At 42.0% G+C, this 25489-nt stretch overlaps 1 protein-coding gene across 3 annotated transcripts in view; it reads right to left on the bottom strand.

Annotated features, from left to right (window-relative positions):
- Window positions 1-25489, bottom strand: part of CMSS1 (cms1 ribosomal small subunit homolog (yeast)) — a 384439-nt gene that overhangs the window by 116110 nt on the left and 242840 nt on the right. Inside the window, exon 1 of one of the 3 annotated variants that reach the window (XM_023758849.1) lies at window positions 19991-20013. The exons of the other annotated variants lie outside the window; for them this stretch is intronic. The gene's annotated coding sequence lies outside the window, so the exon portion shown is untranslated. Of the gene's footprint in view, window positions 1-19990; window positions 20014-25489 lie in introns of those variants that run through there. 3 annotated transcript variants of the gene reach the window in all.

The raw sequence follows: 25489 nt of genomic DNA on the forward strand, positions 1-25489 counted from the left end.
TCAAAAGACACTACAATTCTGTCTCTCTGTCTGTCCATCCATTTGGATTTATGATCATATTGCAAAATTGCCTTAGAGGTAATTTATACTCCCAACAACAGTGTGCAAGAGCACCTATTTCCCTATATCTCCGTCAATGCCAGGTATGATCATTAACAAAATTTGCTAATCTGATATGCTAAAAATGGTATTTATTCAATTAAACATGCATTTCTCTGATCGTCTGGATTTTGATAGGCTCCATGTAATCTTCAACAATTTTATGAAGGAGTTACTTCTAATTCATCATTAAGGGTAGAACGAGGTCTGCCTCAGAGTTTATCCTCCTTCCACAACACCCTGTGAGACTTTGTGTTGCAGAGGAGCTTGAAACGGAGGTGCCTTGAGTCTTTGAAACATGAATTGACACAAAAGCACGAATGAGTTGTGGAGTGTGGGGCATCTTTGATTATATCTGTTTACTATACTCCCTTTCTGTATTATATACTAAACCTAGAGGCCTCCAGGTAGCCAATAAAGCCTCTTTGAAATAGCAGCCCACATGGCTTAAGGCATGGGTAGAGACCACAGGATTATATTTTAAATTACTATTCATCACCTACTCAGTGCACAATACATAGTTTTTAAACTAGTTAAACATTAATCAGTTTATTACCAAAACCAGTACAATATCAACTTGGATAGCATAGATAATCTGAATTTTAGGTGTTCCTCCCTCCCCATAAGGGCTTATGTTGACATTACATGAGCCTTATTTGAATAACATCTGCAAAATTCAGATGATCTGACAGCATTTTAGCTAAAGTGACTTTAGGTCAGACTTCATGTGCAAATCACTCACTTTTCTCAGTCATGTCTACCAATGGAGGAACAGGACAAGTTAGACCCAGGGATTTAGCAGACATTCTAATGGCCTTCACCCTGCTTATACATAAGACCTTCCCCAGGATGGCTAGTTCCTAATTTTCGAAGGTTTTCTTTCTATACTCTTATTTGCTGCAAGAGAGGGCCAAATAACTTGTGAAGATGCTGAGAAAGGGCAAGAAGAGAAAGAAAGGGTCAATATAATTCCATCTGAATAGGGATCCCCTAATTTAGGTCAACTGTGAGCACTGGAAATTTCCCTATTTCATAAGTGAAATTTGAAAATGTTGGCTAGGCCACCAAAGTACAAGGCTCCTGCATTTAATGTGACTGGTGCCCCAGGACTGTGAATCCTGGTGGCTCTGTGACAGATAACCTAGTCCCAGTCTAGGCTTGCTCTGCTGCATACAAAGCACACGTGAGCACGAAATCTGTGTGGCAAAGACATTTTCAGATGTCTCTCTGAAGAAGGCAAACGGATTTCTCTGGAAACAAAATATCCTGGGGGGGGGGGGGGGAGGGAACAACTTGGCTATAAATATAGCCACACAAAAATCTTTAAAGCGTGACCCAGGATGTCAGGAGTTGGTCCGGTCCTGGGTTGTTTAAGAAGCACAGCCTTCCACATATCCTTGCTTTAATCACCACTATCCATGACATCACCATCCAAACCACTTATTTAGTCTGTTTTCAAGCTCACCACATGGCAAATGACTGCCTACATAAACAAAACAATTCAGTTCTATAAGAATTCTTTGCAATTGAGACCCCTGGAGAGAGTAAAACGTATAATTGCCATCTAAAACATACTGAAATTTCTGTAAGTGGTTTTATAAATGAGTGATCGACTCTCATTAAAAGAAGAAGAAAAAAACACCCCACAAAGAGCTGTAGGAGGCATTTTGGAATTTTGCAGACATAGTAAAGAGAAATCATAATATCCCCCATCAGCAGTTAGCCAACAGAAACCCCAGTTTGAATTTAGCCACTGACAGGTAGGCAAGGTAAAATAGATGATAAAATCTGTGAGAATAAAGATTATGTCTGTAACTCCTTATATCTCTTACAGCAGTGGTTCTCAAACTTTAGTATGCGTTAGAATCAGGCTACTGGGCCCCACACCCAGTCTTTGACTTAGAAGGTCCAGGTGGGACCCAACAATTTGCATATCTAACCCCAAACCTGAATACGCAATGACATGCTGGTGGACTGATTAGGCATAGAAACCTAGGCCTTGGTGACATCAACTGACCATCTGATGATGACATGGCAAGGAAAACAAAAGCATCACCTGCACCTAAGCATCACAATAGTGACAGCCATCGAGTACTATGGCAGTGGTGAAATTATTCAAGTGAGTACCTTTTTAGATAGGCAGCAAGAGTAACATGAAAGGTAGAAAACTATAAAAGAAATCTTTAGGAAAATGTTTTCATGGTGGACAATAATTTCTAGGATGAGACAGCAAGGGACAGAATGAGTATGAATTATATAACATGGTTCAATAGAACTGGGATTGAATCTAGACTGCCATAATGTTAACAGAATGAGTTTTTGCAAAATTACTTAAATCTCTTCGACTCTTAGTTTCTTCACTTCTGACCTGAATGATAATACCTATCATGAGAACTGGAGTGGCCTGGGAACTGTGGTTTAGAACATTAGTTCTCAAAATTTGGCAGGCTTAAGAATAACCTGGAGATTCTTGTTAAAACATAAACACCCTTTAAAATACAGATCGCTGGGTCATACCCCCAGAGATTCAGAATCAGTGAGTCTGGGATAGAGCCTGGGTATCTGCATTTCTTTTGATGGTGTAGCCAGTTTTCAGACTATACTTTGAATAGCAATTTCAGCTGTCACTAAACATCACACCAAGTAGATTTCTCAATGCATGTCTCAATTACATCTCTTTCCATATTCTATCTTATGTCACCTCGACTCATTGTTTTCAACACTATCAGACTCACCCTAAAGCAAGAACTGTGTCTTGTTCCTCCTTATACTACACACTAGGGGCCCAGTGCACAAATTCGTGCACCTTGAAAGGAACTGTGGGCCTCGAGGCTGCGGTAGGCACAGGGGTGGGTCTCGGCCCATCCTCCGTGCCCCCGCCCAGCCCCTCCCGCTGTGGCCCCCGGTCATCTGTCTGCTGGCAGCCCCCCTCTTGCCGCTGCCGCTCCCACATGCTGATGGCACTGACCCTGCTCGCACCCGCTGAAGGCGCGAAGCAATTGGGGCCAGTGCCAGCAGCGGGTGCAAGCAGGGCCAGCGCCATTAGCGGGTGCGAATATCAGCTGCTGCCCCGATTGCCTCTCAGGAGCAGGGGGAGGTAGAGAAGCCCTCAGGGGCAATCAGGGCCAGCAGCTGCTGCTTGCACTCGCTGACAGTGCCAAGTGATCGGGGCCAGCGCCAGGCACTGGCAGCGGGTGTGGGCGGGGCTGGCACTGGCAGTGGGTGCGAGCGGTGGCTCTGGCACTGGCAGTAGGTGTGAGTGGCCTCAATCTTCCCTCAGAAGCAGGGCGAGGTGGAGAAGCCCTGAAGGGCGATTGGGGCCAGCAGCTGCCACTCACACCCGCTGACGGCGCCAAGCAATCGGGGCCAGTGCCGGCAGCAGGTGCAAGCACCAGGCAGGACCACAGTATGCGGAAGAAAGATTTTCAGTAACCACCAGAGCTTGCCCGATGACAGCGACCAGCACCCTGCCTTGGTCTGGTGCCCCCACTCACCTGCTCCACCATCCCACTGCAGCCGACGTCCGCTATGTTCCACGCACGCCCCCTGGTGGCCAGTGTACATCATAGCGAACGGTTGTTTGTTCGGCTGTTTGGTCTATTTGCATATTAGCCTTTTATTATATAGGACTAGAGGCCCTGTGCACGAAATTCGTGCACTGGGGATGGGTGGGGGGTCCCTTAGCCCAGCATGTGCCCTCTTGCAGTCCAGGACCCCTCCCTTGTTACTGCCAACTGCTTGCTGCTTCCTACCACTTAGCTTGCTGCTCCTTAGTGCTGCCACGAAGGCCTTGGGTCTGCTGGGTGCCGGGCCTGCGGGTTTGTGTCTCTGATACCCCCAGCAGCCCCAGCACCAAGGTGGCGGGCCTTGGGGCTGCTGGGTACAGGCCCCCCGTTGCGTGTTTGTGTCTTCTATCAGGCCCCCAGCAGCCCCAGCAGCCCCAGCACCACCTAAATAACTTAAGGGAAACTTTATTTAGTCTTCTTTTAAAAGCAATCTAGTTTAAAAATGAGTTGCAGTTAAGACAGAACAAAGAACATGGTACCTAAGAGTGAGATAGACTGACAGAGGAGAGGCTGGGGCTTACATGCCAACTGTTCTACACCTGGGAAATGATGTAAAATCGGTTTCTTTAGTTTTCTGCTTAATGGTCTTCTCCAGCACTGAGGTCAGAGGACCGCCTTCCAGCCCGTAGGCTGCTTCTCAGAGTCGAAAATTTCGCCATAGGCCTCTGCCTAGGACAGGACCTCTGCACCCCCAGGGTGCATAAACACACAGGGCTTCCATCAGGCTCTGCTGATCCCAGGCCGGGAGGCCTCTTGGCTCCCCTGATCCCGGGGCGGGGAGGCCTCTCGGCTCCCCTGATCCCGGGGCCCGGAGGCCTCTTGGCTCCACTGATCCCGGGGCCCTGAGGCCTCTCGGCTCCGCTGATCCCCGGGCAGTGAGGCCTCTCTGCTCTGCGGCTTCAGGGCTGTTTGGCTTCGCTCTACCGCTTGGAGCCTGAGTATGCAGATTAACCGCCATCTTTTAGCTTCTATAATTGAAACATTTTATCTTTTGGAGCTTTTGCTTCAGGAGCTCAGAGCCCCGCAGCTGCAGGCGGGAACCTTGGTTTCCTCTATCACTGGGGCAACCAAGCATCCTGTTCTCAGCTGCTTGGCTGCCTGCTGCCATCTTGGCTGACAGTTAATTTGCATATACTCACTGATTAGCCAATGAAAAGGGTAGCGGTCGTACGCTAATTACCATGTTTCTCTTTTATTAGTGTAGATAATGTCTAGCACAGTGTGCTATGCACATGTGTGTATGTGTATAGCATATGTTGGTGGGTTGATATGTACAGCATATATGAGCAGCAACAGGAATATGTTTGTTTATTTATTTAGGTTCTTTTTGCTCAAATTTGCTCTCTATCAATTAATTCACTATGTGAAAATCTAACTGCTGAATTTATTTAACATTTAGCTGTTTGGCAAAATCAGTCTTAGATAGCAACACAGAAGTTATTAAAATTGTTCCTAAGTATGAGCATGATTTGCCAACATGCCCTCAATGAATCTGAGGCTAAAGAAAATCAGCAAGTGAAAATCATAAGTTCCATTAGGACTATGCATTTTCCAAGCCCTCTGCCAGAGTCTCCCTTCCTCCACTCCAGGGCCTTCGGTCCCCTAGAGAGCTATAGGGTTTTTAAGTTCTCTGTATTTAATATTGGGCTGCATTTGTTAAAAGCTAAAGAATGAAAACTGGTTTATATCATAAATTCCATTAAGTTACAGCACACAATCCAGCATGGTTCAGACAAACACACATGCCAGTCCCACATCTGATGAGTGGTTTTAAGGAAAAAAAAAATAGTGTGTGTGTGTGTGTGTATGGGGGGTGGGGGAGAGATAGTTGGAAAAAGAGAACAGTGGGGCTGGGGAGCGGGTGACAAATTTATCCTTTAAGATACACAGGAAATACTCAGAGATTTTGTCTATTTAGTAAATTAAACTGCAAAGTACAAGCTTATATAATGTTTACTTTGATACATCCTCGGTCTCCCCAATTCACCACATCCCAAATACATGCTCACAAAATCCAACTGTAGAAGGAAAGAGAGCCCTGGAAGGTTTACGGCAGACTCAAATGCACTTCCAAAATCTCTTCTTCTGGGATCTCTGAGTCAGAAGCAATGAAACAAAACCAAAATAAAATAAAACAAGCACTCTTCTGCCTGCTTCTAGAAGGTTCAGAAAGTTGAGCTTTGAGAGGACTGAAAGCAGCTTTTCCAGCCTTAGGTGTGAGCGTTTAGTACTGGCAATGGTTATGCTTGACAGTATTTATTTGTAATAGTCTAGGGGGCAGAGACGGTGAGAGATTTTAATGTCTGATTAGGAATGAAGCCTACTTCAAATAACAGGATAAGTCAGTTTACCTCTTTAACTGGAGCTCTCTTTACAGAGAGAAGAAACAAATGCTTTTAAAAATTAGTTATCCACTGTGCTCTGAAGTCCAGAGTTCTGGTGAGATTTTATGCAAGTGACCTTGCAACTTATAAAACAAACAAACAAAAATACAAAACTAGCTAATCAAGTTTTCTTTTTTCTAAAATATATTTTTATTGATTTCAGAGAGGAAGGGAGAGGAAGAGAGATAGAAACATTAATGATGAGAGAACCATTGATCATTTTTTTTTAAAATAAAAAGTCAAGCTCCCAAATTAGAATAATCCTTAAGTTAAAGACTATCAAAGCCTAGATAAGAAAATATTCATCTCTGCATATTAGTTGCTAATTGTTCAGGGTGGGGTAGAAGCTCAAGAGTTTTTAAGTTTGGTTTATGGAACACTTTTAAAATAGTTTACACACACACACACACACACACACACATTCACCCAGAGAATATTAAGGTTGTCATTCTTTGAATTATAGTAATAAGCTATTCATATAATCTATAATAATAAAAGGCTAATATGCTCATTAGACCGGACAGCCGAATGACCTTCCGGGCGTCCGTCCGGATGAAGCTATGGTGGCGGGGGCTGAGGCAGAGGTGGTTAGGGGAGATCAGGCAGGCAGGCAAGCGGTTAGGAGCCAGTGATCCCGGATTGCGAGAGGGATGTCCGACTGCAGTTTAGGCTCGATCCCTGCAGGATCGGGCCTAAATCAGCAGTCCGATATCCCCTGAGGGGTCCCGGATTGTGAGAGAGTGCAGGCCAGGCTGAGGGACCCCCCACCCCCATGCACAAATTTCGTGCACTGGGCCTCTAGTGTAGTAATAATAATACAGTAATAATAATTATTATATACAGCTATTCAGATATATAGTAATAAGCCATTCAGATCTGTAATTGTTGATTGAAATTGTTAAGGACAGAGCCAAGTTTTAAATTTTTTCTTAAAAAAATTTTTTTTTAAATGGGAAGACAGGAGAAAAGGAGAAGAAATACCAGGGATTATTTGGGAACAAGTGGAACAGATGTAGAGTCTCAGGGTAAAAAGGTTTTAAATGGCCAACAAGTAGCAGATGAGGGCACTGGTACCTCAGCAGTAAAGAAAACAGGGTGACAAATGGTAAAATAATGACAAAAGAAACATTTACTCTAGCTTGAAGTTCTTTTGACTTTGGCAGCAATGACCTTCAAATCCCCTCTTAAGAATGCCCGAGAACTGGAATCTTGGTCTCATGAGTCAAAAGGAAGCATGTATTTCTGTGCTCCTCTCCAGTGGAACAAAGGTCTGCGGGCTCAGAGAGATTGCACAAACTGCTCAAGGTTACAGGACTAGCAGTAGGCTTCATGATGTCCAGTTTATCCAAGCAGCTGAGAGCTGGGAGACCAGTTATGATGGTGACCTAAGCCAGATGGGATGCAGCTTGGGTAAGAGTGGTGGTGGGGTGAATGGCGAGGAACCAGGACAAAGCTACTTCACAGTGACATCTCGGCCTGGAAGAACACTGGATTTCCTCAATCCTAAGATACATGGTTTTGAAACTTTTAAAGATTACTGGTATTAGGGTGCAGCTTAGACTAAATGTCAAAAGAGAGGCAGATGAGGTCACTGCCAACACAGAAATCTCTGGGAGGAGAAAACATTGTGAAGCTTGGAGAGGCTGGTGTGACTGTGGGAGGGGCTGGCTGCAACCCATGCCGTGGCACAGAGGACAAGTGGACAGTATGGATGCTAAGGAAGAAAAGGTACGAAACCTTTCGTGTTAACAGAAGACAGGTTCACTACAAACATGGACATTTCCATCTCTCTCGGTACTACTGGGCGAGCAATAAAAGTGAAGGCTCTCAATTTGGGAGGATGAAAAAGTTCTGGAGATGAATAGTGATGTTGGTTGTACTTAAAACCACTTAATTGTACAGTTAAACATGGTTAAAATGATAGATTTTGTTATATATATTTTACCACCAAAAAAAAAAGTTAAGGATCCAGAGACAGTTCTGTTCAGTTCAAATACTGTCTTTGAGACTTCCTACCCATGAGACCCTGGGTAGGAAAGTAATAACCTCTCTGTGCTTCAGTTTTTTCAACTCAAAATAGGGAGGATACAAGCATGTACCTCATAGAGTTGGTGAGAATTAAATGAATTAATAGGTAGAAAGCATTTAGAACAATGCCTGACAATAAATGCTCAAGAAATGCTAGCTGTTGTTATTGGTGTTATAATTAGTATTGTTTCTCTTATTATGAAGTAAAATAATATAGTTTTTAAAAAGTCCCGGCTTTGCCCTGACTGGTTTGGCTCAGTGGATAGAGCATCGGCCTGTGGACTGAAGGGTCCCAGGTTCGATTCCAGTCAAGGGCATGTACCTTGGTTGCGGGCACATCCCCAGTAGGAGGGTGTGCAGGAGGCAGCTGATCGATGTTTCTCTCTCATCGATGTTTCTAACTCTCTATTCCTCTCTGTAAAAACTCAATAAAATATATTTTAAAAAAAAAGTCCCAGCTTTTTTCTCTTTCTCTTTTCATTCTCTGGTAGACTAACTAATAATAAATAAAATGGGGGGTGTGGGGGGTGTGTGGGTAGAAAGAATAAGTTAAACAAGGACCCTGGAAAATTAAAACCCTGCACAATCAGATCTGGAATAACCAAGAATTGTATACAACAGCCAAATATTTAAATTCCAATCTCCAAGCAAAATTGTGTAGGGTCCTGAACCACGTGTGAGGATTTGCAAAAGTCCACATGCTTGGTCCCACCTCATACTAACCAACTTTGATTGTCCAGAGGTGGGGCCCAGGTAACTAACTGTCCAATAATGTACAAGGGCAGCCCACCATTGCAGTGAGCAATGACTCATTTTTTATCTTTAGATTCATTTGGAAGGTTGCTATATATTCTAATATCTAAAAATTTGTGCCTTTTCTTCATTAAAACAATTTAAAAAATAACAGTGCCTTTCTGCTTTGTTGAAAAGAAAAGGGAGGGCCTCTTTCTATGTGCCTTTCTATCAGTCACTTAAGACAAGTTTGCTAATCAATGTTAGGGCAAAGTGTGTGGTTTCTGACTGTGGCTATTGCTGAGCTATTCCTGATCAACCTGTGTACCTATTGGGAATGTAGTTCTGCACCTTCCCATCCTCATTTTAGAGCCACACAGACCTTACTGATTAGATAGATCTGTATGGCTCAGAGCAGTGGAACAGAAGGTGGAGTGGAAAATGAGAAAGTACTACAGCAAGAGTCTCCTGATTGATTTTCCTCGCATGCTGCTTTACTCTTCTACCCACCAACAACCTTTTTTTTCTAAAATAGCAGATCAACACATACTGAGTGGTTCCCCATGACACAGAAGACAAAGCCCAGCCTCTTCAGCCTGGCACTGGAGGCCATGCATCACATGGCTGCAGTGATTCTCCCAAATTCCTAACAGACACCCTTCAGTTTCCTCACATCTCTCAAGGCACCTGGCAGAGCTGAGGCCACAGTGCCTGGAGCCATCTTCCTCTCATCTCCCCAGTCCTCCTCCTCCTCTTTCTTCTCCTTTCTCTGAACTCCTCCAGCAGGAAATGTCTGTGTCACTTCTTAGGGCTCTTAGTCATATGGGCCACATTTTAAATGAATGATTTCATGCATGTGTGATTTACCTCACTAACTAGACCAGAACTCCCAAAATTGGAGGCCCATGGGTTGAATTCAGCCCACATACTAGTACATGTTTTGCTTGGCCCACACAATGTTTTTGAAGAATTTGAATTAGTTGCCAGCATTTTTAAAAAATCAGGAGATGGCACATAATAAAACTCTGGATTTCTGACTCTTCTTGACACATGGAAAGCTCTGACAATGTAGGATCAGCATTCCAGGATGGTTTCAATCTGCTGGAGCTGCGCAATGATGATCCCTTTAGAAGTGGTGTGTCCTCTCCACTTCAGCACCCCCTCAGTCCTGCGCCTGACCACACCACCCCCCGCCCCCACTCCGTCACAGAACTTATTGTCTCCTGCAGTCCTTTAAACTTGCAACCTCTGACCTACACTCCAAGTCCCTGGAGGACACTGCCTTTGTCTTCATCTCCTCACTTCCTCAGTGCTTAGTACACTGCTATTTACATAACAGGTGGTGAAAAACTACTTCCTGAGTGGAAGGAAGAAAGGCCAGAAGTAAAGAAGCAGATGAAAGTGATGAATCAGAGAGATGAGGATGAAAGGAGGCCGAAGCTAAGGACACATGAGTGCAGCGTTTTTCAGTGCCTCAAAAAGAATGGGAAATGGAAGACCTTGTTCTTTTATAGTTTCAAATGGCAGTGATGCATAAAGCTCTTTTAGAAAATTAAAAGAGGCATTTTGTTTTTAAAATAACTTCCCAGAAGCTGGACAAGAGAAACAACTTAGATTATCTAATGAGGCTCTTCAACTCTGAGTATACTTTACTATGTCAACAGTGAAGTGAGTCAGTCTTTCCTTTTAAAAAGGAAAACCACAAGCTTTATGCCTTGCTTTGTATTGCTGACTAGGTAAAAGAGAAATGATCCTAAAGGCCACCTTTGTTTCATGTCTACCTATGAATACACTGTAAGAGATGCATGTTACCAAGGACCTTTTCCTGAACTTGCACCAAATACTTCTGTATGCCTTCCAGGATGCTCCTTCCATTCAAATGAGCGTCAAGTTCAGAAGGTCAGAAAGAACAGGCTTCCAGAATACTAAACACATTACTTAATGACTAAACTTAAAGTTAAACATCATGAAACTGTAGCTTCAGAGAAGTCAAGGCTTAACTCAATGTTTTGAACACTGGAGGTTTTACAGCTTCCCCCTCCTATTGAAAAGCCTCTGTAAGTTGAATGCTGAGCAGAACAGTCAGGAAAAATGTGCCTCACTGATCTGTTGGTGCCTCTGGGTTTGAGGGTATAAAGTAAGCTGAGTTGGAGGTGGGGTGCTGGGGAATTCAGAGAAGTGGAGAGAACTTTTCAACTTGTCCTCGATGGTAGTTTGTCTTTGAACGACAAGCTTGATGAAGCAAAGCTGAGCAGAGCTTTAGACTGAGATGCATCTCAAGCTGCTGGGATAGAGAGGAGGTCACTAATGGAAAACACATAGACGCATCCAAGAACAGACACCTGCCTCACTTGACTATGTGTCAAGTTTTCTCTGTCTGCCTGCAGAGGTGAATCCATTTTCATTTCAAGAAATTACAACTTAAAAACTCATAACCACTGATAAACATCTGATTATAGGAAGTTTCACTCCACAGTTTCTAAAATTGTACAGTCTCCTGAGAGAGGGTTTAGAGTGTAGTGGGTAGTAAGGGCTCTGGGGTCAGACAAAACTTAGCCTGGAGTCCTGACTCTGCCAGTCAGTGAATTTGGGGCCCTAGGAAAGTCAGACAACTTCTTGCAACCACAGTTTTCTCACCTACAAAAGGAGGATAAAAATAGTGCATACTGTATGGAATTATTCTGAGGTGTGAGTGAGAAAAATGCATTCAGATTACTTAGCACAGCACCTTGTAGAGTCAAGCTCTAATAACAAGCTATTTTCATCAGAATTTCTCACAATGTAGAAAAATTTAGATGGCCAGTTGGGTGAAAGGTCATCTGGATCTTCAAGGAATAAATACATAAACTGGTCTTGGAATCTTGCTCACAGTTGGTAATTCTAAACAAGGTTGAGGTCAATAACCCCTGTCAGAAAAACATGGGCTCTGAGTGATTTTTCCAGTAGGCTGAGCCAGCCATGCTCACACTTCTGTCCTCTGTGATCAAATGCATGCACTTCTGAATCAGTCAGGCAAGCGGGGGGATGCTCTGCATGAAGCCAACTCTCCCATTTGGGGGCCAATCCCACAGCCTTGGATTTTATCCAACTGAGCTAACTGGTAACAGATAACCAAAGACATGGTCCCTGCTTGCTGGAGCTCAGGAGACCTTTACAGGAACACATCACAAAACTTTAACAAGATGCAGAACACAAAATGCATTTTAGTAATACCCAAGAACATGTAATGTTTCGGAGTTTGGAAAAACCACAGCTACTCTGTCCACTCCAATTTATAAGCAGATTCTACACCCTGAGAGATATGGGCTTTTATTGGCCTTTTTCCCTGATGATGTAATGAGTATCTGAAACTGACATGCCTAAGGCTGGAGAAGAAGCTCAGAACTAGAGATCACGTCATCTTTCCTTAAAGTAACAACATCCCACTGAATCTTGGTTTCCTAAATAAAGACACTTGAAGAATACAGAGTCACAGAATAGTAGAGCTAGAAGAGTCTTCAGAGTTTAGTCCACTGGAGGAGTAAAGAAACCATATGATAGGCAAAGATTATATACCTAAGCGTTGGCTCTGCTAGCACTATTCCCTGACTCCAAGTCCAGAGCTTCCATTACAATCTGCCACTCTGAACCATCCAACCATCAATTCCTCTCACATCACTACTTGGAAGTTGTGGGACAAAAGACTTTTTCTTTTTTTAATGGTCTGGAGCTGCCACCAGGTTATATGGATGTGCAAAGCAACGAGACATTTGTTTACAGCTGCCTATAAAGTCAACATTAGCTATGTTAATTATATTACACACTTATTAATCCCCAGCATGTAAGCCAGCAAGTGCTAGAAGCAACTCTCACCTAGATGCCAAAATGTTAGAAGCTTATTTCTATTTAGCTCAGCTAGAATAGATTATGAACGTTCCTTAACTTTGCATCACCGGCTAGTAAGCACTCAGTAACTATGATGTACTCATTTTAATACTGAACTATTTTTGTTTAAAATAGATATTTCTGGGTTATTAAATAAAAATTTCTAAAAACCCTCTCATAAAATTTTAAAAAGTCGATGTGAAAAAAAATAGATGTGAGCTCTAGAAAATTTAATAGTACTTATGAAATGATATATTGGAGGCTTGTCAGTTCATCAGCTGAAAATTTTATGAAGGAATCCCAGAGCCGAGAGTCAGACTTGGTTCCTAGCCAGGGTCTTGCCACACTCTCAGCTAGTAATAATTCTTGATGCCCTAACATTTTTCTATTATAAAATGCACCCAAATAGCTTTCCTCTTTATTCCCAGTATTTTCCTTCCTTCAAGCTCCAATAAGCTCTTGGTCCACCCTAGCTGTCACTCATGACCTACCATTCACTTAGTACCCACATGCTACTTTGGCCAACTTTGAATCTTCTTATATCTGTATCTTATGTCCACAACCAGATCAGTCAGGATCTCCTTCCTTGAATGCTGTCTTAGTTCAGGCTGCTATAACAGAATTTCACAGACTGAGTGGTTTATAAACAACAGGAAATTATTTCTCACAATTCTGGAGATTGGAAGTCTGAGATCAGGGTGTCAGCATAGTGAAGTCCTGGTGATCTCCTCTAATCCTAATGACCTCCAACAGTACCCACCTCCTAATAACATCACATTGTGAGGAGAGGGATTTCAACCTAAGAATTTGGGGTGAGGAGTACACAATTCAGACTATAATAAATGCCTAAAACTAAGCCAAGGCTTGCACCCATGGGTTGTCCATGATACAAACTATCCTATCAGAAACTGAGGGGGCTGTACACATTAAATAAAAATTTCTAAAAATCCACTCATAAAATTTTAAAAAGTAGATGTGAAAAAAATAGATGTGAGCTCTAGAAAATTTAATAGTATTTATGAAATGATATATTGGAGACTTGTCAGTTCATCAGCTGGAAATGTTGTGAAGGAATCTTTGGACTCCTCAAAGCTAGTCAGAAAAAACCCCAATATTCATCAGATTGTGAAAGGGTAAAATAATCCTACTTAATAAGGAGGGAATATGTTAATTGACTGCCCTGCCCTCAAAGATGGCAGCGCCCACAGCCAATAAGGAGGGAATATGCTAATTGACTGCCACACCCTCAAAGATGGCGGCGCCCACAGCCACAAGATGGCGGTGCCCAGTCCCCTCAGCCCCTCCAGGGTGGCAGGCATGTGGCAAGGCCGGGCCTGCCCCCAGGTGGGCCTGGCTGCTCCGCGCACCTGCCTCCGGAGTCACCCAGTCCCCTCAGGCCCCCAGCCGCCCAGGGCCGGCCTGAGGCTCAGGTAACCAGGACCGGCTGAGGCTTGCGCTGCCGGCAGTGGCAGCAGCAGAGGTGTGATGGGAGCGTCGCCTTCCCCTGATCACCGGGTCACCTCCCGTCCCTGAGGGCTCCCGAACTGTGAGAGGGGGCAGGCCGGGCTGAGGGACCCCCCCCCTCCAGTGCATGAATTTTCATGCACCAGGCCTCTAGTTTAACATAAAATGAGCAAGAGTGTACAACACTAATTAGATTCTCAAATGTTTAAGGCTAGAATTTTCTTGAGTTACATAACTCCTTTTTTCTAAATATTTGGGATAACCACAAAAACTACCCTTCTCTCAAGAGTATTTGAGAACTAAAAAACTGGGAAAGGAAGAGATTAAAATGTAAATGTGAAAACAAACATATCAATGTCCCAGCAGTGGTTATCTCTAGGAGGTACAGTTATAGGTAACTTTATTTTTATCTTTGCATCTTTGTGTATTTCCCACATTCATTACCATGAACATGCTACTCTTATAATCAGAGAGAAACTCTAAGAAGCTTTAAAATAAAGGTAAAGATAAAATCTTCAGGATATATAGATATTTAAAGAAAGACAAATTAGGGTGCTCTTAGCATCAGATGGTGAGTGCCATGGCATAATAACATGTCCGAGAATTCCCAAGAAGAGCATGTGGCCACATGAATCATATAGTGAATGTGATTTCCATACATAGGCGGAATGGATCAAATTTGCCAATGGGATTGGCTACAATGAAGAGCTAAGCGGGTGTTTTAGTGTTATTGATGATTCTGAGGAAAGCTAGAGAGGCATGTTATTCAGGATCTGTGGTTAGGGCTTGAAGTGACAACCAACTACTGAAACACTATGCGTACAAGAAGTAATTGTATGAAACCATGACAGGGAGAACTGGCAGACCCTAAACCCAGGCTAGGGACTGCCCAGAGATGTTCTACAGGGCAAGATCAGTGTCTATAGGGAGTCTGAGACAAGAGACTTCCAGAAAGACAATTCTAAACCTGAAGTCAAAATACTGTAGACCAAGAGATAAAGGGGGGAGATTGGGAGCAGAAAAGAGAGAAGTACAAGGGCCAAAAGAGGCTCCAGTTATGAAAGGGCTTTCAAATATTTCTAGAAGGGCCTGTGCTGTGATTAATGAAATCAAAGCTTAAGAGAGAAACATGAGACAGAATTTGAAATTATTTTGAAAATGTCAGTTCTTGCATTTAAAAATATATATATTTTTTTATTGATTTCAGAGAGAAAGGGAGAGGGAGAGAGAGATAGAAATGTCGATGAGAGAGAATCATTGATTGGCTGCCTCCTGCATGCCCCCTATTGGGATTGAGCCCACAACCTGGGCATGTGCCCTGACTGGGAATCGAACCATGATCTCCTGGTTCATGGGTGAACATTCAACCACTGAGCCACACTGGCCAGGCAGTTCTTGCATTTGAATGCAACTGTAACACCAGAGATGGTGAGAAAGAAGGGTCGGAAGGCGATGGAATCCAAAGTCACTGTGATTGAATGTGTACATCTCATCCTGAGCTTGGAGGTATTGCTGGAAATCTGCCAAAAAAACAGTGCAAAACAGGGAAGAGTAAACCAACGATCTGTCTTCTTTTCCCCAGTATGTTCAATAGAGTTTCTTTGAACTACATTAGGAAGAAAATTAAGGTTGAATTCCTAAGTCTTGGGTCGGGGTGGACAGCTCCAATACCAACAAGGGTCAGACAGGTAACATAAACAAATAAAGTGGTCCAATTCAGAGTGGCCATGCTGCAGGTGAGAGCCCCTGCTCTGCCTGAAGGGACAACTGTGGAAATGTGGGCCCGGGGTTGCCAAATCTTCTTAGTTTTCAGAAAAAGACAGATATCTGAATTTATTTGTGAAATCTTCTACTGTAAGTAACTTAGTATCTTTAAAAAAACACCATCATGTAGATCAAAGAAAATATATCTGGGGAGGAATGTTGGGCCCGAGCTAGTTTGTAATATTTTCCCTGGACCCCTTCCTCAGTACAATTGAAACTTTGGTTAAAGAACGGATTTAAATACTACACGCTATCTTGAAAGCAGGCAAATACCTGACCTTTGGCCAGACTTTAGAATGCTAGGAAAGCTCAAGTGGTAAAAGAATCTGGGATAATGTAGCTCTTCACAGCTAATGCCTTGGGGAGACTATTACACAAGTTTAAGTAAGCCTAACATCCAGATGTACAAAGAATAAAGTATAGAATTTGGGAAGGAGTTAAGTGTGGGCCAGTGTCAAAGCTTGAAAACACTTGCATGCAATTTACTTTTGATTCTAGTAGGAAGTTGCAATGAATACTAGAATATATTCTAGTATTGGTCCCCAAGGGAAATTTATGAAACCATACAGACTCACCATGTGCTACTCCAGCGACTAAAGAATCGATTACTTAGGGTTTCTGAGGCTTTGGATAGATTACAAGGTAAAAGATACGATATTGAGACAATATAGTGGATGGAAAGCTCAAGGATGCTTTCTTTGTTAGAGATTAGACAAATAAAAGTGTTCAAGTATAGACCCCTAAATGCACAAGGAAGTGAGAGAATTTAACAAGATTCTCACTACCTGTACTGGGTTGACTAGTTTGTACCCCACCCCCAAACCCATTCATGTTCACTGGGAACTTGTGAATGTGAATCTATTTGGAAATTTGGTCTTTGCAGATGTAAACAAGTTAAGATGAAATCATATTGGATGAGGGTGGGCTCTAATCCAATGATTGATATCCTTGTGGGAAGATGGAATTTAGACATAGACACACATTGAAGGAAGAAAACCATATGAAGACAGAGGAAGATTTTAGAGTTACCACCTCTCCCTCCCTCCCCCCAAGGACTACTAGCAACCACCAGATGTTATAAAAGGCAAGGAATGATTCTCTCAAAAGCCTTTGGAGGAGGCAAAGCCCTGCTGGCTCCTTGATTTCAGCCTTCCAGCCTCCAGAACTCTGAGAGAATAAATTTCTATTGTTATAAGCCACCCAATTTGTGGTAATGGCAGCCCTAGGCCCTTTTCAAGCCACTTCTGGATGGAAGACTTGCTATGGTAAATTATATAATGACTTACAATTATGCCCCAAATTGGAGCAATATGTAGGGCAGATAAAGCCACAGGAACCATACTGTCAATAGAGCATGAAAATCTAGTTTCTGGAGAGAATGGAAATGAGGAATAATGACTGGTAACCAAATGGAGAGCAGGAGAACTCAAACTCCAGTGGTGATATACATGCATTTATCCCAGAGTTGAAATAAATTTCATTTCATTTAGGGGAACAAACACAATACAGATTTAAAAAACTGTATTCATCCTATCCTTGCCCAACTTAGCTTCCTTTTTGTGAAACAACAACAACAACAATAACAAACAAACAAAAAATAACTACAGGTATTTTACTGTCTTTATGTATGTAAAGAACAAGATTAAGTATTAACCTATTTATAACTTTGTCCCATATGCAGGAAGTTTTCCTTATACAATATACTCTCAAACAATAGGTTTACATAATTGTTGGAGGGGTGCTTTCCATTTTGCCTTTGTATTATTTAAAAATACACTCGATCTTAGCCAAAAGGCCAAGTAGCAATGTATCATTTAAAAATAGAGAGAGAGCCCAGCTGGAGTGGCATAGTTGGTAGAAGCATTGTCCCATGCACCAAAAGGTTGCCGGTTTGATTCCCAGTCACGGCATGTACCTGGGCTGTGGGTTCGATCTCTGGTCGAGGTACATACTGAAGGCAGCCAATGGATGTTTCTCTTTCACATCGACATTTCTCTCTCTCCCCCTTACTTTCTCTAAGCATGTCCTTGGGTGAGGATTAAAATAAATAAATAAATAAATAAATACACACGCACACACACACACACACACACACACAGCATGTCCTTGGGCGAGGATTAAAATAAATAAATAAATAAATAAACACACACACACACACACACACACACACACACACACACACCCCATTAATTTACCCATGGATTCTTAGTGTTAACACATTTGAGAACAATAAATGTCTTTGGACCAAATTATGATTCTGAAGACTTTCACCCACAAGGAAGTACTTCTGGGCTCCAAGGAGCATGTCTCATAGAGATGTGGCATCTTTCAGGGTCAAAGGTGGTAATTTAACAAGACCTTGGAGGAATTCACAGAGATTTCTCTAAAAAAAAGAAAAATCCACAAAAATGTCTGATCTAATCTGAATTTGGATCAGATCATCATTCTATTTTAGCATTAAAATATGGTTAAAATCAATTTTAGAGATTTTACATTTCCACATAGAGCATTTCACCCAAATCTAATAAAGATATGCCATTCTCTGATCTTGTCCAAGCTATCTGTTAATATAAGTACTTAAAGGTGCTCAAGAAATGTTGGTAAATGAATGAACAAATAAAAAACCACTTGCCCCTGAACAATGCCATATGATGCCCTTAATAAATGTATTCCACAGGATAAGACTGGGTAACTAAAATAGGATGTTCCTGTTTTCACTGAGGCCACTAGGAAACTTACAGCTAATTTGTGATTTACTCCTAACCACTATAAAGGACCAGGTAATATTTATTTCTGTTTCTCACTCTTATCTCTGGCTTTATATTCCAATTACCTGAATTCCATATTGCATGCTATCTGGACAGGAGATATAAATAGATTAATACATAAAAAGGACATGAAACTCCAGTAACTATTAACCTCCCCTATAACAAACTGTGTGATTTTGTTTTTTTAAATATATTTTTATTGATTTCAGAGAGGAAGGGAGAGGGAGAGAGATAGAAACATCAATGATGGGAATCAGTGATTGGCTGCCTCCTGCACACCCCACACTAGGGTTCAAGACCAGGAATCAAACCCTGACCTCCTGGTTCTTAGGTTGATGCTCAACCACTGAGCCACACCGGCCAGGTACACTGTGTGATTTAAAAAATATATATTTTATTGATTTCAGAGAGGAAGGGAGAGGGAGAAAGAAACATCAATACCAATGATGAGAATCATTGATCTGCAGCTTCCTGCACGCCCTCCACTGGGGATCGAGCGCCCGCAACCTGAGCATGTGCCCTGACCAGGAATCAAACCATGACCTCCTGGTTCATAGGTCGATGCTCAAACACTGAGTCACGCCAGCTGGCCAGCACTATGTGATTTTTAGAGAAAGCTCTCCCCAAATTAACCCTTCTACCTTTGGTAATTTCTGGAAAATTCTAAGGTTTCATGGGAAAGATAGAAAAGCATTGCTAACCTTGATCTTTGTTGGGTCTGCTTGTTTCTCAAAAAGGTGATATTCCTTTGAAGTAGAGCTAAGTAAAACAAAAAATGGTCTGTTTGGTACCATGGCTTATACTTTTCTAATGCAGAGAAGCCACATATTCCCAAAGACTTAACTTCAAATACTGAGGTAAGAAGGTCAAAGAAAACAAAAGAGGAAAGAGACCTGTCTGTCAATGTCAGAGGCAAATTTCTATAGTTCTTCCCAGTTAAATTTAAACATCAACTTTGTTTTTGGCCTACCTGAATTATTATTATTATTATTATTATTATTATTATTATTTGCTATGCTCTTTTATTTAAGAGGTAACTTATTTAGATTTGAAAATAGACCATTGTGTATGTGGTAACTTGCATTCCATGACACAAATGATACTGCTTTTCAGCAATTTTCCAAGCCCATATTTAAGCAATTAGTCTATACTGTCATGTCAAGCCTTATACGATTCTGCACAACAGATTTTCTTTAAAGAGTAAAATACAATTTAAGAAGCTAAAAGTAAATTTAACTAGGAGAAAAACCTGGAGCTAGACAGGAAATTCTGGCATCCTAGTCATTATCCATGTACAGGAGCTGAGAAGCATCAAGCCCACCTGGACTGGAATGCTTCCTTCAGCGGAGGTGTCCACAGGGTGGAAGGGACTCCTGACTCTGGTTTGGTTCGTTTTCCCCTCTCTAAATGCAATGCAAAAAGGAGTGTTAAGAATCATCTGGCACCTTTATTGCCCTGTGGCAGTTTCTCCCCTCACACCCTATGGTGAAATGTGTCATAATAATTTTGCACCCACAAATATGGCTTCAGGGTGGCCCCTGCAGTGGAGTGAGCTGTGTGGGCAGCTTGCTTTGGTTAGCTGCAGCTGCAGGGAAGAACTGGCTCCTCTCCCTTCCTCCTCTTTCTCCACCCACCCCAAACAAATGCTTCAGGCAGCTGCTACACTTGAGTGCTGGCCGTGCCCAAGGCTCTGAGGCTGAGGGAAGAGGAGAAATGAGACTGGCTCATTTGTGGGCCCAATTGAGGGATGAATAAGTGAGGAAACTTTAAGTCTACTGCTAGTTTTCCTGGTAAAATAGACCATAGAAGGTATGTGGTCTGGACTTGTCTGTCCCCTTCCACATAGGGAATGTTCAGCATTGCTTGGGATCTAGAATGTAGGAAGACAATGCAAGCAAAGTGGCCTTGGACTGTGGCTAGGTGGTCTATATATCCCAGTTTGCCTGAGACAGTCCGATATTATTCATTGCATCTCCTTTCACTCTTGAAAGCTCTGGCACAATGTTTCTTAGGAGGGCACATTTATACTGTAGGGGGACAATTCTTCCTTTCACGAGATTGCTCTACTCACTGTTGAAAATTTACATTTACTTCTGCCCATTAAATGCCAGCAGCATACCTCTACCCTATCATTTTTTGTCCACCCTATCATTTTGACAACCCCAAATGCCTTCCCTCTTCCCAGAGCCTTCTGGGGAGAGCAGTAGAGTCCTAATGCAGGGCCACCAGGTACTCTTTCAGTTAGGAAACAAGGAAGCTGAACCTAAAGAAAGGTTCAATGATTTCATTAAAGCCACAGCTAGAAAGTGGTCAAGGCATTGTTCTTGACATCTACAGTGCTCTTTCTGGAACAAAAGTCTACTGTTCCCTAACAGGTACCTGTAGTTGAATCACTGGGATAGAGGCAAAAACTGCAGGGAAAGAATTTACATATGGTAATACCAGTGTTTTATTGTGACCACTTAATCATATGCAGTCAGAAGCTTCATAACCCTTGCTGGTAGCTTCATAACCCTTGCTGGTTTCAGAGGTTATTAATAATAATAATGGTGTGTGTTTTTTAAAGGAGGACCTGATACTTTGATTTTTAAGCACATAATATTTGGAGTTAAACATAAAAGCTTTCCAGAAAGGGAGAGGAGGATTGTCATTTTTAAAATATATAAAGCTTAAAGAGAGATGAACAACAATTAACAATAGCACCAATAAATGTGTTTTTGAAGAACCTTTTCTTCAAGAAATTAAAAATCTTTTTTTCTTTTAAAAATATTAAAAGATATAGTATTTTCAAAAGCAGCCAATAACACCTATCCCCTATAGTTCTTATTAGCTTCACTTCCTTAATAGGATTTAATCCTAAAAATAACTCTAGGAGGTAGGCAGAGAAATTATTATCTTCATTTTACTTACAAGGAAATGGAGGTTAAGAAATTTCAGTGGCTTGCTGCAGGGTCAGATTTCTGACCTCCAGTCCAGTATTCTCTACATTGTATCTTGAAAACTCAAGTAGGGAGCACTGTTCAGAGGCAATAGTTACTTAAATAATTCAGCCTCTTTCTCCAGAAAATATCATTTTTTCCTTCCACATAATTACTCATGGTCATTTGCCCTTGCTAACAGCAGTCGTCCTGGGCCACGAAATGGGCACACAGGGTCACTTGCACACTCACCACTCCCTGAGCACTCACTTTGTGTCAGGGCCAGGCTGAGGCACCAAGGGTGCAAAGACTAATCAGACCTGGTCTTGCCTTTGAAGAGCATTCTTAGTATTTTCCTCATTTCAGTCAGAGATGACTCACTTCTACTCCCCTGAGCAGATAGGGCCAAATAGTTGATTGTGAGTAGCTGGTTGTGCCCAGGGTGGGGTCTTTCCCTGAGATGTCAAAGTGACCCCTCTTTCACTAACTGCTCCCCTTAAAAAGCCCTCAACAACAACCAACTGTAACAACAACCCCAAACCATGGGGACAGACAGTCTTTGTGTACGCAAGCTCTAGAAATAAACCTAGGCTTCGCCAGTACACGATTACTGGTACACTCAAAAAAAAAAAAAAAAAAAAGACTTTATATTTGGTTTTGGTGATGACATTGAGAAGTAGATGAAGAACGAGCTGATACTTTTAACTATATTGCCAAAGGAACAATATTTCTAAATTTCTCTTATTTAGACACATTTGAGGCAGAAGGAGTGCGATATCTAGAATTAGGCTTTTATACAACTCTTAAAGAAGTTACTGGGATCTAAATTGCTGGAATATCCTGCTCTGAGCAGTTTCAAAAATTCTAATGGTTAGATTCATGGAGCTATCAGTACCCTAGAGATTTCATTAACTTGTTACTGTGAATACTGATAGCTGTTGCAGCTTTGGGAAAGAATTCTGCAAAAATAATTCTTTCCCTGCCTTTCCATTCCCTTGTCTTAACAATAACCAAGTAAGTAAACAAATATATAAAAACAAGCACGTAGCAAATAAGCTTCTATTTTTTCCATCAAGAATGCAGATGTGACAACTTCTTCCCCTTCTCTTCTCTCATCCTCCTGAGTTCCGTCTTTCCCCTCCCCACCACATGACCTCATCCTTGCACAGAAAGGACACCAGCTGCAGGGAGGGTCTGCCTCCACCGAGTGGAATCATTCTCATCATTAGTAATGCCAGAGGCCCAGACGGCCTTGTCGACATGTGCAATGTGTTACAGCTCTGTGGTCTCCCCACATTCACAAAGAAGCTGCTGTCTGGAAATGTAAAGGCTTTGCCTTCCTAAAAATAATGTTACCAAAAGAGCATTTAGATATTTCTTAACAGACTCATCAGTGACTGTAGCAACAATGATGAGAACCCACCAAGATGATGAAGGTGGTGGTAGCCTCATAGGTCGTTTGTTACAAAAGTCCCATTTTAGAAAACATGAAGACCCCTGATTTTTAAGGGGAAGAATTATAGGAACTTGTTTGCAAGAGGAGGGCTGCCCAGGAAATAAAAATTATAAAACATTACTTTAACACAGTGTCACAATAAAAGCTAATGCTTTGAACTCAAATTTTACAGGCATATCACTATAGATTCATGTTAATTTTTCCATGCATTCATTTACTCTTCCCTACTCTCCTCTCTGTGAATTAGTGCCAACTCATTCCAGAGAATGAGGCTGTGAGATTTTACCAGACATAATAACAGCAATTACCATCTACTGAGTGCCTACTAGGAACTGGACACTGGGCTATGTGCTATATGCACGCCTCTCAGCCTCATTGCACAGATAGACCATTACTTCCATTACAGATGAGACAAGACAGCTTCGGACAGGTGCCCCGGGCCCTCGTCTGGACACATGCTCTCTTCATAGGCGATCTTGTCCATATTCATGGCTTTAAATATAATCTATGAGCTGTTACCCAATTTATATCTCCAGACTAGACACCTCTTCTGAGCTTCAAATCTGATTTTACAATTACCCACAGGACATCTCCACTTAGATGAATCACAAGCACCTCAGATCAAACATTTCTAAAACTGACCTGATCTACTCCTATCCCCTACCCCACTGCACCCGCAGGCTAGGCTCTCCTCCAAAAATTTTCATGTCAGGAAACAGTACCTCATGTTAGAAAACTGAAAGTCATCAGCAACACTTCCCTTCTCTGCAATGCCACAAATCCAGGGAGCTAAAGTCCTATAAACGCTATCTCCTAAATCTGCATTGAGTCCATCCATTTTTCCATTCACTGCCACCATCATCTCTCATCTGTAAAACTGCATTAGCCTACACTCCTCTAATATGCTGTGTGATCCAAATATGAATGTGATGATGCTTTTCTCCCACAAAAAAACATCCAATGGCTATTCATTGCTACTAGAAAAGACAAAAATTTTTGTCAGCATATGCAGCGCCCTGCTTATCTTGGTTGCTCTACTTCTGTATCTTTCTACTTTGCTCTCACTCACTGGGCTCCAGTCTAGGCCATCTTCTCTCATTCCTTTTTTGTACCAAAGTTCCTTCCTGACTTTGGGTCTTGGAATAAGCTGTCCTTCGGCTGGTGATGCTTTTCCACTCCCTCTTTGATTGGCTAACTCTTACCTATCCTTTGATCTTCAGCTTACATATTATTTCACAAAAATAGTCTTCTCTGCTCTTTGGACTCAGCTAGACTCCCTTTGTATTTCTTCTTTATATTTATTTATATAAAAGTTTGTTTTTCTTTAGTTTCCCCACCTGGGGTATAAACTCCATGAAGTAAAAGACCATGTCTGTTCTTGTAAATAACTGTACCCATCATGCCTAGCACAATGCCTGTCTCTTAGAAATTTTCAATGAAGATTTGTTAAATGAATGAGGCAAGTAACTTGCTCAAGGTCACATAGTATTTGAACTAAGATCTGTCTTATTCTGAAGGATATTCTCTTTTAAAGTCTTGCAAAGCAGAAAAAAGTTCCTTATATATTCAACATATAGCAATTGGTTTCAGGGATGTCAATTTCCTAAATCTCAAAGTCCTTCTGCCTCAAATAAATGGATGAATGGATGAATGGAAGGAAGGTTAGATGCTTGAAAGGAATGGGGTTTAGGAGTATGCTGGGATGGGGAGGAACCATCTCCCATAGCATATATGACATAAGAAACATCCACTGGCCTGCATGAGTAGTCATAATAGAGAAAGGAGAGCATGGATGAAAGAAAGGAATTATTAGAGAGTAGAGAGCTGGTGCACGAAATTCATGCATGGGTAGGGTCGCTAGGCCTGGCTGGCAATCAGGGCCTTCCAGCTGCCAGCGGGGCCTTCCTTCGTTCCATGCCACCCCCTGGTGGACAACGCACGTGATAGTGAGTGATCGAACTCCTGGTCTCCTGGTCGAACTCCCGAGGGGACACTTTGCATATTTGCATTTTATATATATATAGAAGATTGCGGGGCTGCTATAAAGCTGAACAAAATGAGATTTAAAAACCAAGGAAACAAGTCTTTAATATAGCTGAAAGAGCAAAGGCAAGGAGATTCTAAAAAAACAAAATACAGTATAAAAGAAGAAAACTCACTACATGTATCTTTTCTTCTTGCTAAGTGTGTGTGTGCATGGAGGCAGCATTGCAGATAAGGCAGAAGGAAGTAAAGAATGAACTATAGGTGCCTGGTCAGTGTGGCCCAATGGTTAAGCATTGACCCATGAACCAGCAGGTCACAGTTTGATTCCCAGTCAGGGCACATGTCTGGGTTCCGAGCTTGATCCCCAGTAGGGGGCGTGCAGGAGGCAGCCGATCAATGATTCTCTCTCATCATTGACATTTCTATCTCTCCCTTTCTCTCTGAAATCAATAAAAAATAT

The sequence above is a fragment of the Myotis lucifugus genome, unplaced genomic scaffold, assembly GCF_000147115.1.
Source record: "Myotis lucifugus unplaced genomic scaffold, Myoluc2.0 scaffold_140, whole genome shotgun sequence".
Lineage (NCBI taxonomy): Eukaryota > Metazoa > Chordata > Mammalia > Chiroptera > Vespertilionidae > Myotis > Myotis lucifugus.